Here is a 12,617-nt window from a genome sequence, read left to right as displayed (position 1 = left end):
CATTCTCAGTCCACGCTAATCTCGTGCTATCCAGTACGCTTCACGCCAAGTTAAATGTAAAAGTTTTGTGAAGCCCTTCGTGATGCCTCCCAAACGCTCTCCATGCACTGGTTATTTGGATCCGTGATTGTAGGGCGAAGCAAATCAGCCTGGATGGAAACTTAACCCGAAGTAAGGCTAAATCTTTGTTTGATGCTATGGTGCCTGAGGGTGGTGACGACGACGACAACGTTATAGATGAGGAAGAAGACGACGGTGACAATGACGAAGGTCATCCTTTTTACTGTATATTGTTACGATCCCGTCGCGTAATGCGACGCGATTGGGGGGGAAGGTGAACCCAGATGCGGAGACGCCGATGGGAAAGGGGAGGCAGTTGCATTGCATTTGTTGCTTGGTTAAATTAACGGAAAAACTTAACATAAACAACTTGGCAATTTAACATAAACAACTTGGTTTGAAAACTTACTAATACAGAAATGAAACATGCAGCGTGGCGTCAATAGAATGTTATGACAAACGTGGAAACTCAGGGGAACAAACCAGATGATCCGACAACCCTTCAACAAAAACCATAATGCTTAAATAGCCAGGAAAACCTAATCACCCAAATAGCCACGGCTGATAACAATCATGACATCAAGCCAGGAGGGGTAACCAAGCCACTCCTGACAGTACCTCCCCTCTAAAGGACGGATCCTAGACGTTCCAAGGTCAATTCTAACATGAGAAACGAGAACAAGCAGGGAGGGCGGGTGGGAAACCTAGCATTGTCCGTGGGTCTTCCACACCAACCCATGAACGAAGGACGAAAGAGAGGTCAATCCGGCGGGCGTCCGTGCCCTCCTGAAACAAGATGAGGCAGTAGTAGGTCCAGCGGGCGTCCGTGCCGGCCAGAAACGAGACGAGGCCGTGGTCGGTCCGGCGGGCGTCCGTGCTGGCCAGAAACGAGACAGGGCAGTGGCAAGTCTGGCGGGCGTCCGCCCCGGCCAAGAACGTGACGAGGCAGTGGTCGATCCGGCGGGCGTCCGTGCCGGCCAGAAATGAGACGAGGCTGTGGTTGACCCGGCGGGCGTCCGCGCCGGTCAGAAACGAGACGAGGCAATGGCAGGTCTGGCGGGCATCCGCGCCGGCCAGAAACGACACGAGGCAGTGGTCGGTCCGGCGGGCGTCCGTGCCGGCCAGAAACAAGACGGGGCAGTGGCAACTCTGGCGGGCGTCCGCGCCGGCCAAGAACGTGACGAGGCAGTGGTCGGTCCGGCGAGCGTCCGCGCCGGCCAGAAACGAGACGAGGCGGTGGTTGACCCGGCGGGCGTCCACGCCGGTCAGAAACGAGACGAGGCAATGGCAGGTCCGGCGGAAGTCCGCGCCGGCCGATGACAAGGCGTAATCGTGGCCGGTCCGGCAGGCGTCCCAGCTAGTCCTTTAAGTCTTGGCCAAGCCGCCTGCCTTTAGGAGACACCAGAAGTTTAGTACGGTCGGGCACCTTACCCTGGTTGCTCGGGGGGTCGCCAACTCCCTCCTCCCGGGAACCCGGAGCATTGCTTCTCTTGACGTCGGCGGCCCCTTCTTCCAGGGGAACCGGTGAATTACCACTCTTGACGTCACCGGCCCCGTCCTCCAGGGGCAACGGCGAATTGCCACTCTCGAAGTCGCCACCCCTGTCTTCCAGGGGCGCCGGCGAATCACCACTCTTGACGTCACTGGCCCCGTCCTCCAGGGGCACTGGGGCACACAGCCTCGTCTCGTTTCCGGCCCATTCTTCCAGGGGCACCGACGAATTACCACTCTTGACGTCACCGGCCCCTTCTTCCAGGGGTGCCGGCGCATTGCCACTCTCGAAGTTGCCGCCCTCGTCTTCCAGGGGCGCTGGAGCATTGTCGCCACTTTTGAGCGGGCAGGAGCTGGACGGGCAGGCGCTGGGCAGAGCGGTGCTTGGCAGAGCGGGCAGGAGCCGGACGGGCAGGCGCTGGGCAGAGCGATGCGGTGCTTGGCAGAGCGGTGCTTGGCAGAGCGGTGCTTGGCAGAGCGGTGCTTGGCAGAGCGGTGCTTGGCAGAGCGGTGCTTGGCAGTGCGGTGCTTGGCAGAGCGGTGCTTGGCAGAGCGGTGCTTGGCAGAGCGGTGCTTGGCAGAGCGGTGCTTGGCAGAGCGGTGCTTGGCAGAGCGGTGCTTGGCAGAGCGGTGCTTGGCAGAGCGGTGCGTGGCAGAGCGGTGCGTGGCAGAGCGGTGCGTGGCAGAGCGGTGCGTGGCAGAGCGGTGCGTGGCAGAGCGGTGCGTGGCAGAGCGGTGCGTGGCAGAGCGGTGCGTGGCAGAGCGGTGCGTGGCAGAGCGGTGCGTGGCAGAGCGGTGCGTGGCAGAGCGGTGCGTGGCAGAGCGGTGCGTGGCAGAGCGGTGCGTGGCAGAGCGGAGCTTGGCAGAGCGGTGCTTGGCAGAGCGGTGCTTGGCAGAGCGGTGCTTGGCAGAGCGGTGCTTGGCAGAGCGGTGCTAGAATGGCCGTCCGTCACCGGAAGCCTGGTCCGTGGCTTCGGTACGGGTGCGACTGGCATTCCCAGTGGCAACGGGAGTACTTTGCGGGAGTACTTTTCGAGTAACTTCGGGCACTTGGACTGGCGTGGTCGGCCGAGTAACTTCGGGCACTTGGACAGGCGTGGTTGGCCGAGTAACTTCGGGCACTTGGAAAGGCGTGGTCGGCCGAGTAACTTCGGCCACTTGGAAAGGCGTGGTTGGCCGAGTAACTTCGGGCACTTGGAAAGGCGTGGTCGGCTGAGTAACTTCGGGCACTTGGAAAGGCGTGGTCGGCCGAGTAACTTCGGGCACTTGGAAAGGCGTGGTCGGCCGAGTAACTTCGGCCACTTGGAACGGCGAGGTCGGCTGAGTCTCTTGGAGCAACTGTAACAGCGAGGTCGGCCGATTATCTTGGGGCAACTGGAACAGCGAGGTCTGCCGTGTAACTTTGGGCACTTGGACTGGCGTGGTCGGCCGAGTAACTTCGGGCACTTGGACTGGCGTGGTCAGCCGAGTAACTTCGGGCACTTGGACAGGCGTGGTTGGCCGAGTAACTTCGGGCACTTGGAAAGGCGTGGTCGGCCGAGTAACTTCGGGCACTTGGAAAGGCGTGGTCGGCCGAGTAACTTCGGCCACTTGGAACGGCGAGGTCGGCTGAGTCTCTTGGAGCAACTGTAACAGCGAGGTCGGCCGATTATCTTGGGGCAACTGGAACAGCGAGGTCTGCCGTGTAACTTTGGGCACTTGGACTGGCGTGGTCGGCCGAGTAACTTCGGGCACTTGGACTGGCGTGGTCGGCTGAGTAACTTCGGGCACTTGGACAGGCGTGGTTGGCCGAGTAACTTCGGGCACTTGGAAAGGCGTGGTCGGCCGAGTAACTTCGGCCACTTGGAAAGGCGTGGTCGGCCGAGTAACTTCGGGCACTTGGACAGGCGTGGTCGGCCGAGTAACTTCGGGCACTTGGAAAGGCGTGGTCGGCCGAGTAACTTCGGCCACTTGGAAAGGCGTGGTCGGCCGAGTAACTTCGGCCACTTGGAAAGGCGTGGTCGGCCGAGTAACTTCGGCCACTTGGAAAGGCGTGGTCGGCCGAGTAACTTCGGCCACTTGGAAAGGCGTGGTCGGCTGAGTAACTTCGGCCACTTGGAAAGGTGTGGTCGGCCGAGTAACTTCGGCCACTTGGAAAGGCGTGGTCGGCCGAGTAACTTCGGACACTTGGAAAGGCGTGGTCGGCCGAGTAACTTCGGCCACTTGGAACGGCGAGGTCAGCTGAGTTTCTTGGAGAAACTGGAACAGCGTGATTGGCCGAGTAACTTCGGGCACTTGGAAGTGCGTGGTCGAGGTCGGGCGAGGAGCTTGGACAGACGAGGTCGGGCGAAGAGCTTGGACAGACGAGGTCGGGCGAAGAGCTTGGACAGACGAGATCAGGCGAAGAGCTTGGGCGGACAATGTCGGGCGAGGAGCTTGGACGGACGAGGTCGGGCGAGGAGCTTGGACGGACGAGGTCGGGCGAGGAGCTTGGACAGATGAGGTCGGGCGAAGAGCTTGGGCGGACGAGGTCGGGCGAAGAGCTTGGGCGGACGAGGTCGGACGAAGCGCTTGGACGGACGAGGTCGGGCGAGGAGCTTGGACGGACGAGGTCGGGCAAGGAGCTTGGATGGACGAGGTCGGGCGAGGAGCTTGCACAGTGGTTTGAGTGTCCAGGCATTCCTTTTGCTTTGTTCTACGTCGTGGCGCTCGGCGCCTCCCCTGGGAGGATTGCACAGCAGCCCCGCCATCACGTTGTGGCCCATAATAGGTGGTCAGCCCCCTCTGCAATTGCTGGTCGGGGTGTTTGGAGTAGGAATTGTCGGGGAAAAAGTAGGGGTACTCCTCTTCCAGTGGAGGGTCTCGGGGTCCGAATTGGTCGAAGAATTCACTATCGGATTCCGAAACACCAGCGAAAAAATCAATTTCCTCACGGACGTCCTCCCCTCCAGAATCTCCAGGCTCCCTCCATGATGAAACAAATCCGCTGGTCATAGGCATAAGATAAATTGGGCGATTTCTGGTGGTTGTACGCACCTGGGCATCATGATTAAACTGTTTGGGCTTCCCAGTGCGACGGGCATAGCGGTGGGGGGGCGTAGGAGTGAAATGCGTATCTAACTCTCCTACCAGCTGAGACTCATCTCCAGCAATGATGTGCCTGAGAGCCCCACACCACGGTGTGTTCATTATAAAACTCCTAAAAGATTCTGAGAGGTTTCTTATACACTCCAAGCAGTCCGGTGTCTTCGAGGTGGATGGTTGGCGTCGCCGAGCGCGTCGGCGCGAGTGTGGGCGGCGCTGTGCTGGGTCCATGTTGGTCGGATCGTACTGTTACGATCCCGTCACGTAATGCGACGCGATCGGGGGCGAAGGTGAACCCAGGTGCAGAGACGCCGATGGAAAAGGGGAGGCAGTTGCGTTGCATTTGTTGCTTGGTTTAATTAAGGGAAAAACTTAACATAAACAACTCGGCAATTTAACATAAACAACTTGGTTTGAAAACTTACTAATACAGAAATGAAACATGCAGCGTGGCGTCTATAGAATGTTATGACAAACGTGGAAACTCAGGGGAACAAACCAAATTATCCGACAACCCTTCAACAAAAACCATAATGCTTAAATCGCCAGGAAAACCTAATCACCTAATTAGCCACAGCTGCAGATACAGATACAGATACAGGTACAGGTACAGGTGCAGGTGCAGGTACAACATAACACCTGCATTCTAATGTGGAATAAAACACCTGAATGAACAGCATATTAGCCTGGTGGTGGTTTTGTGCACAGGTTTCTTGAAACATTTTTTAAGGGGCCCGCCTACTTCGCGGATAGGCAGCTATTGCGGGGGGTCTGGTGCCCATTAACCGCGTTAAGCGAGGGAATACTGTACTATTCACAACCACCAATAAGTCACCACCCCAAAAGCAGGACTCTTTACTCTAACGTGTTGGATTGCTTCTTGCTGTTGGCATTGTTTTGATAAAATGTATTATCACCTAGTGGTAATTTTCATCAAGATCTTGCATTGAGATGGTAAAATCTAATTAGTGCAGATTTGTCTTGTTCCAGAGTGATGGGAGCATCAGAGCAACACGAAAGGCGAAGGAGATGATGCACCTTTTATGCCTATGGCAAGCGTGTGTATGCCCGGTTTGAAAAATCCCAAGCTATGTTTAATCAAACGCAAAACTGCCTGTGTGTCCTTCACTAGAAGGGTGACAACTGACAGTGATCCCGATGTTTTTGTCTAATCTAAAACAATGTAGTCCAAGAATTTAAATACTGATGAATCATTCTTGACTCACAACTTTTTAAACTTTTTAAATAACAAAAAGAAAAATCAATGAATATAGTTAAATTTATCTTGCCCAACTTTAGGTTCTTTAGAAACAAACTAATGCCTGAATCAGCAAAATTATTTTGAAACATTGATCATATTACACATGTCTTACTGCTCTGAAAGTGTTGGACACAAAATAAAAAACGTACCATCACTGGCAGAGGGCTGGGATAACACAATGCTTTTAAATATGCTGATGCCATTTTAGTTTATCCCTTTTATTAGTTTTTCGTCTTTTGTCCTGAATTTTCCCTCCCTACTGTTGCCTTATTGATTTTATCTAATGTTTTCAATATTAACTTGCCATGGTTCATTGTCTTTTGTGCAAAACACCATCGCTTCCCCAAACAATTTGAATATTCTGTCAGGAGGGGCTTGGTTGCCCCTCCTGGCATGATGTCATGACCGTCAGGAGTGGTTGGGTGGCCCCTCCTGGCATGATGTCATGATTGTTATCAGCCGTGGCAATTAGGTGATTATGTTTTCCTGGCTATTTAAGCATTATGAGTTTGTTGAATGTTTGTCGGATCGTCTGGTTTCATTCCCTGTGTTTCCATGTTTGTCATGCCGTTCACTTGACGCCACGCCACGCTGCATGTTTCTTTTCTGTAGTAGTAAGTGATCAAGCTAAGTTGTTTATGTTATGTTTTTCCAGTTTATTAAACCAAGCAACAGGAGCAACATATTTGCCTCCCCTTTTCCATTTGCTTCGGCGACTCCGCACCTGGGTTCACCTTCCCCCCCGATCGCGTCGCACTACGCGACGGGATCGTAACATATTCTGGTTTAATGTTACCACATTACTATAAAATAAACATGACTTAAAAAGTTCACATTCATTCTTCTACATCACCAGGTCGAGAGTACATTATCTTATATTTAAAACAACCAATAAGACCACATTCCCACATAAGCATTTACCACAGTCCTTTATTACTTACTAAAACTTGTGGATGTCGTCAAACTCGTCTCTTGATTCACCACTTAACAAAGAAATTCAGTTTTACATAGAACACTCAATGTCAAAACAATTCCCTTTAAAGCAAACATGCATACAACTTTTGTACATGAAGGTATATGAAAGTTTCTGTTGGTCAGTCTGCAGTGATGTTAATTTATACTAAAAACAGCTGTCACACATTCCACCTGCCCGCTACTGGAACCCTAAAATCAACTGTTGACTCCTTATTTCATAAGGTTCCATGCGTGTTCATTCCATATAAGAACTCCAGCAAGACAACTCAGTCAACAGAATTTATTGACATGACAGAGGAGTAACAAACAGCGCGCTGGAGAATTTCTATCCAATACTATTCCTAGCCGGGATGGGATGGAATTTTGTAGTCTGTCTCTCCTGCAAGCGCCATAATACAACTTGATGACAAAGGAAAGGCCCATCCTCCTCTATCCTCTCAGCGCCCATCACCTCGTGTCCTTCGTCCTAGAGCATGCCGTGCCTTCCTCCAAGAAGATCAGGTAGTGTCCTGCCTCCTAATTTTAGTCATTCCGCTGACAGGGCTATCCTGTGTTTATGTTATCGCCTGCATTATTATGGGCTCTCATACACGCACCGGTGACCTACGCTTCAAGAATCTCCCTGCTTGAGAAAACAGACACAGCTCTTTTGGAAGTCAACAGCTTTAATATTTGTTATTTGATTATTACTTCTATATGTTAAACTTTCCTTCAGTGCATAGCAGTAATTTTAACTGTCTCAACAATCAATCTAACCCTGCACACACACAGGAGGTAGGAGAATAGAGGGGTACAAAGGAGAACACATGCACACACAGGAACAGACGGTCCAATTTGGAGATAACAACACATAGGTTGGGCAGCCCGGAAGCTTGAGTGGTTATCGCATTGGCCACACAGTTCTGGGGTCCTGGGTTCAAATCCGGGCCAGTCCACCTGTGTGGAGTTTGCATGTTCTCCACGCGCCCGCATGGGTTTTCTCCGGGCACTCCGGTTTCCTCCCACATTCCAAAAATTATGCATGGTAGGCTGATTGGACACTGAAAATTGCCCCTAGGTATGAGTGTGAGCATGGATGGTTGTCTGTCTCCTCGTGTCCTGCGATCGGCTGGCCACCGATTCAGGGTGTCTCCAGCCTCTCGCTTGAAGTTAGCTAGGATAGGCTCCAGCATCCCCCGCAACCCTAGTGAGAATAAAGTGGTTCAGAAAATTGATGAATGAATGAACAGCACACACAGGACAAGACAATACAGTAATACAGTCATACTGCTAATTACAAAATTAATTGGTTCCGGAACTTTCTTCAAGCATGAAAATGTCATAAGTAGAGCAGTACTTTATATGTAAATTCTCTAATTCATTCCACGGTCCTCACAAAATACCAGCTAAACCCTTTAAAATTGGTCAACATGTCCCCATTTTGTAAGAAAGATGTGGGAAAACACAAAAATGAGAGAAAATGATCATAACAATACCTGCTACGGTGCTGGTTGATGAACATTTTGAAGAAAAAAACGATACAAAGACGATTGCCTTTGACGACTTTTAAGAATGTCTCTTAAATGCACAAGACAAACATCAAAGTGGGCCCGATTCGTGAACACATTTCAAGATGTTTTTTACACGAAGTCAGAAACTTCAATTGTATGAAATTGAATACTAAAAATAGAAGTTATTCTGTACAATGTGGAGTGCGGGAGGGGATAGAGGGAGAAGGGAGAGAGAGAGTTTTTTTGCACAACAACGCGCTCGTAACACAACATTAACACATTTACATGAACTTGGTTTACGATACAGATACACTCAAAAATACATTTGATCTAACCTGACACAAAAATGTATTCCAAATTTTCCTTAAACATTTTTTTTTACCTTTTTTACCGGGTTGATCTTTTAGCCTCGCCTCCACACTGACTTTCAGTCGGAGTTTTTAAAAGGAACCTATTGAGTGTGATGCACACAAATGTCCTTACAATAAAATAACACATGACCACTAACCAACCTTTTTGGATGCTTGCTCCTCTCGTAATAGCGAGCCAGTTCCATCACGCATACACCACTCTCATATTTATTGATTATTTCGTGCTTTATACCAATTGTCATCATATGCCTTTTCTTTGCACAACTCTTCATTCCACCTGTAGATGCGGCAAAGGGAAGGATCAGTTTGTGCGAATTAAAAAAGTTTGCCTGCCCCTGGGTTAACTCCTGTAACCTCAAACAACTTTATATTTTTTCTCTGAATAACGACTTTAAACTTATTTCAATTGGCTGGAGTCATCATCCTGGACCTAGATCGTTATAATAAAACACACATGAGAGGGTCCCACTCAAAACACACCAACCTGTGTGAATGAGGCGACATCAATCTGCAGTTGTACCCTTTAAATGCCATAACAGGCCCTTTTTAGGAGAAATATAAACATCAACGCATACCAATGCAGACACACACTTCAAGGCCAAACTAAAGTGGTGAGGCCGGAGCTACGAACAACGTTTGTCATAAACCGCTCAAAACTTTTCACCAATTACACATTTTTTCAATTGAAAATAGTTTGTGTCACATGCGATGGTATGTTGAGATGTTTCTTTATTTCGTGTGTTTTTCCCGACACGGTCGGGACAAGGCTCTCACCTTCTCTGACCACCTGCATCAGAGTGACTATCGACTATGCAAACCGGTGTACAAAATTCATTCTTGTAACTTCTCCAGATATACGTACATGATTAATTGAACATACGGAGTTGTCATACAGGCGATGAACACAATGGAATAAGGGGTCGGATGAACAATGTTGTTCTTGTTAAAGTTTTACTGAATCATGGCTGTTAATTAAGTCATAGTATTTGATCTCATACAAACCTGCAAAAATGATTTTGAAAAAGTCATCAGTGGTTTTTAAAAAAATGTGTCTGATTCAGGTTACACCTGTCCATATTTACCCCATAAACTGTTAAAATAGTTTCACAACTTCCCTCTTCATGTGTTTAATTTTGATGGCTGCAGAGTTTAATTGACTCCCCTGATGTGTACGGTGAGGGACAATGTTGGGCGGAAAGCCAGAGGCTTCCTCTTTCCCTTTGAGAAAAGTATTCATGGACTTTTTGGATATGTTGCGGCTAGTTTTCAAAATGCTAAGGCATGCATCCACCCCTACGGCGTAAACATCCACAAAGTACCCCACGACTTTTTTTTACCAGTGTTTAGTGTGTGGTGGAAGAACAGCCCGGGGCTATGCGCCATTCACGCTACTCTACTCAATGAAAGTGTGTGAGAAGGCTATGTGCTGACATCTATAATTATCAGGTGAGGTGATAGCCAGTGCCGAGTGGTAGGAATTTTGTGTGATATTGATAGAATTGCTAGGATCTCCATCCGTTTCTTTTAAAAATGCCTCCCTGAATTTCTCACACCCTTTTGTTACGATCTGGGTGCGGACCCCAAAGCAGGCGAGGGTTAAACGTAGTACTTTTCCAAAAACCTTTATTTGGCTAGTCACGTGGCCGGCAACCACTGGCGGGTTCCGGGTCGGCAGCGTTGTCTTGGTTCTGTAATTTTGGTCTGTTGTCCTTTTCCGTCATCTTTGTTTCGTTGATCCTAATTCCGTTCCTTGGTTTGTAGGGTTTGGTGTGGTCGAATTCCTGAGTACAAAAAGAGGTTGTTGGTCTACACATAAGCAATAGAAAATGTGAGAGGGTACTTTACAGTAAACTGATAGGACGATCCAGCAGCATGGTCGGGTTTCTGGTGGCCTTATACACCGTTTAATGGCTGATGGCTTCCACCTAGCATGACTCCGCTCGTTAGGGGCTGGGCCTGTGATTAGGTGACAGGCACACCCAGCCACAAGTCTGCTCAGAGGCCTGACACCTTTAGCCAGAATGTCCACATCATTTTGACAATATTTCAAAGCCTCTTAATTAAATAAAAAAACACCATTTTATGCTCCATGATACCAATCGAGGAATTTTACTCTTTCAATGACCAACATATGTTACACATAAAATTTGGGCGTTGTGTGCGGAAAGTGACCTTTCACCTTATCCTCAAAACCCAGAAATGTAGGCATTGAAATTAGTCATGGTCATAAACGACAAAAGCGTGCATTTGAGATGGATGCCTTTCTCCAATATTTTTTAAATCTAGACATAGCCGTCAAATCCATAGGTAGTTTCTGTAATGTTTTTGTCGGAATTGCTGATTTTTTTTTCTTAAAATGCAAACCACAAAACAATTTTATAAACCTGTAAGTGATTTTATACTAAGAAACCCTTGTGTTTTCCATCGCTTGATAAAAAGGTCTCAAAGTCATAAAAAAAATCAAGTTCTGATTCGTTGCTCTGGGTTGTAACGGTTGGGTATAATATAATATAATAATGGATAATCGTTTTTTGTGATGTCATCGTTATCCATTAGCTGTAGTACCTCTACATATGAGCAGTTCTATCTATGAGATGCTCTAGATACGAGGAAAAATTTGAGCAAATAACTAGCTCTAGATACAAGGAAAATTTCGAGATGCGAGAAAGCCTGGTGGCCATGAAATAAGAGGCAGTTTATCATTGTAGCGCACTGTTTTTTTGCTGCATCTCTTTCTTGTATAACAGATATCTACGAGCACTGGACAGTTTCTTCACACAAGTTTCTCCTACACATGGACCAGAAAATGCACTACGCACATTTGTGGGCAAAAAAAAGGGCTTTCTGGGTAATTAAGTATACTCATGCACACAACACCGATAGCCAATGGCACCCTTTCTCAAAATAAAATTTTATTACCCACAATCAATACGTGGGTAGGCTGAGCTGTTGTTTTTCCTTCCATTGTCTGTTATTTCCCGTGATCGCTCATTCAAGACTACTTCTCGTTGGCAAGTGGCCGTGCGTTATCCTATTGTGAGGACATTTGTGTGCGTCATTTTCGGAATATTTTGAAGGGAATACAACAGCAAACAGCCCATCGATAGCCAACATGAGGGTGGAGGCGTGGCAAACCGCTAACTGGTCCAGAAGGTATAAGAATGTTAAACAAAATTAGAATTCAGTTTTGTGCAAAGTTACATTAAACGTGTTTGAGTGTGTCTGTGTTGCACCCTGCATTTTCATATTTCTTTAAACACAGGGAGAAATAATTACACAGCTATTAGTTGTTGTTGTCTTCAATCCAACATTTACTGTAATGACTAAAAATCTCCCGTGCCTCAACCTATGTCCACCCAGACATTAATAATCGAATACTGATACTGACTTTAACATATTACTCTTGCTATTTGGATGAAGGCATCAATAATCGAACATTGATAACAATCCAATCCAAAATTAGTTTTACACACACATGCAATCATGAATGACTTAAATACTTTAGCATGTCGCATCTGTATATATTAATCCAAGTTATCTTAAATCAGTTTGTTCGGTTCTGAGTGCCTTGTTGTAGAAAGTCCCCCCGAAAACCACAACCCCCCATTTTTCTAATGTTATGAGGTAGTGTAATTACATCGATGTTGTTTTGTTTTCAGAGCGATTATTTTGTTTAAAACTTTAAAAGCTTCCAGACTTGTGAAATCAGTACAGATACTAAGAAGCTTGAGAAATTGGTGGCTAATGCTCATGCCCATATGAAATTTTGAAATTAAACTAAATGCAATAAAAATTCTTCTCATATTAATTTCTTGTACCGTATATGTTTAGGTAGGGAGTTACTTTTTGATTAAGCTGTAGTTTTTTATCAGTCAAATTAAAAATAATAATAATTATAATCATAAT

General features: G+C 47.8%; 1 protein-coding gene across 19 annotated transcripts in view; it reads left to right on the top strand.

Annotated features, from left to right (window-relative positions):
- The window catches only part of LOC144198439 (P2X purinoceptor 3-like), a 205,747-nt gene that overhangs the window by 31,942 nt on the left and 161,188 nt on the right, over nucleotides 1-12,617 (top strand). The gene's annotated exons all lie outside the window — the stretch shown is intronic.

Source organism: Stigmatopora nigra, chromosome 6 (genome assembly GCF_051989575.1).
Source record: "Stigmatopora nigra isolate UIUO_SnigA chromosome 6, RoL_Snig_1.1, whole genome shotgun sequence".
NCBI classification, from domain to species: Eukaryota; Metazoa; Chordata; class Actinopteri; order Syngnathiformes; family Syngnathidae; genus Stigmatopora; species Stigmatopora nigra.
The sequence above is the reverse complement of the archived record's forward strand: the minus strand, read 5'-3'. Positions and strand labels throughout refer to the sequence as shown.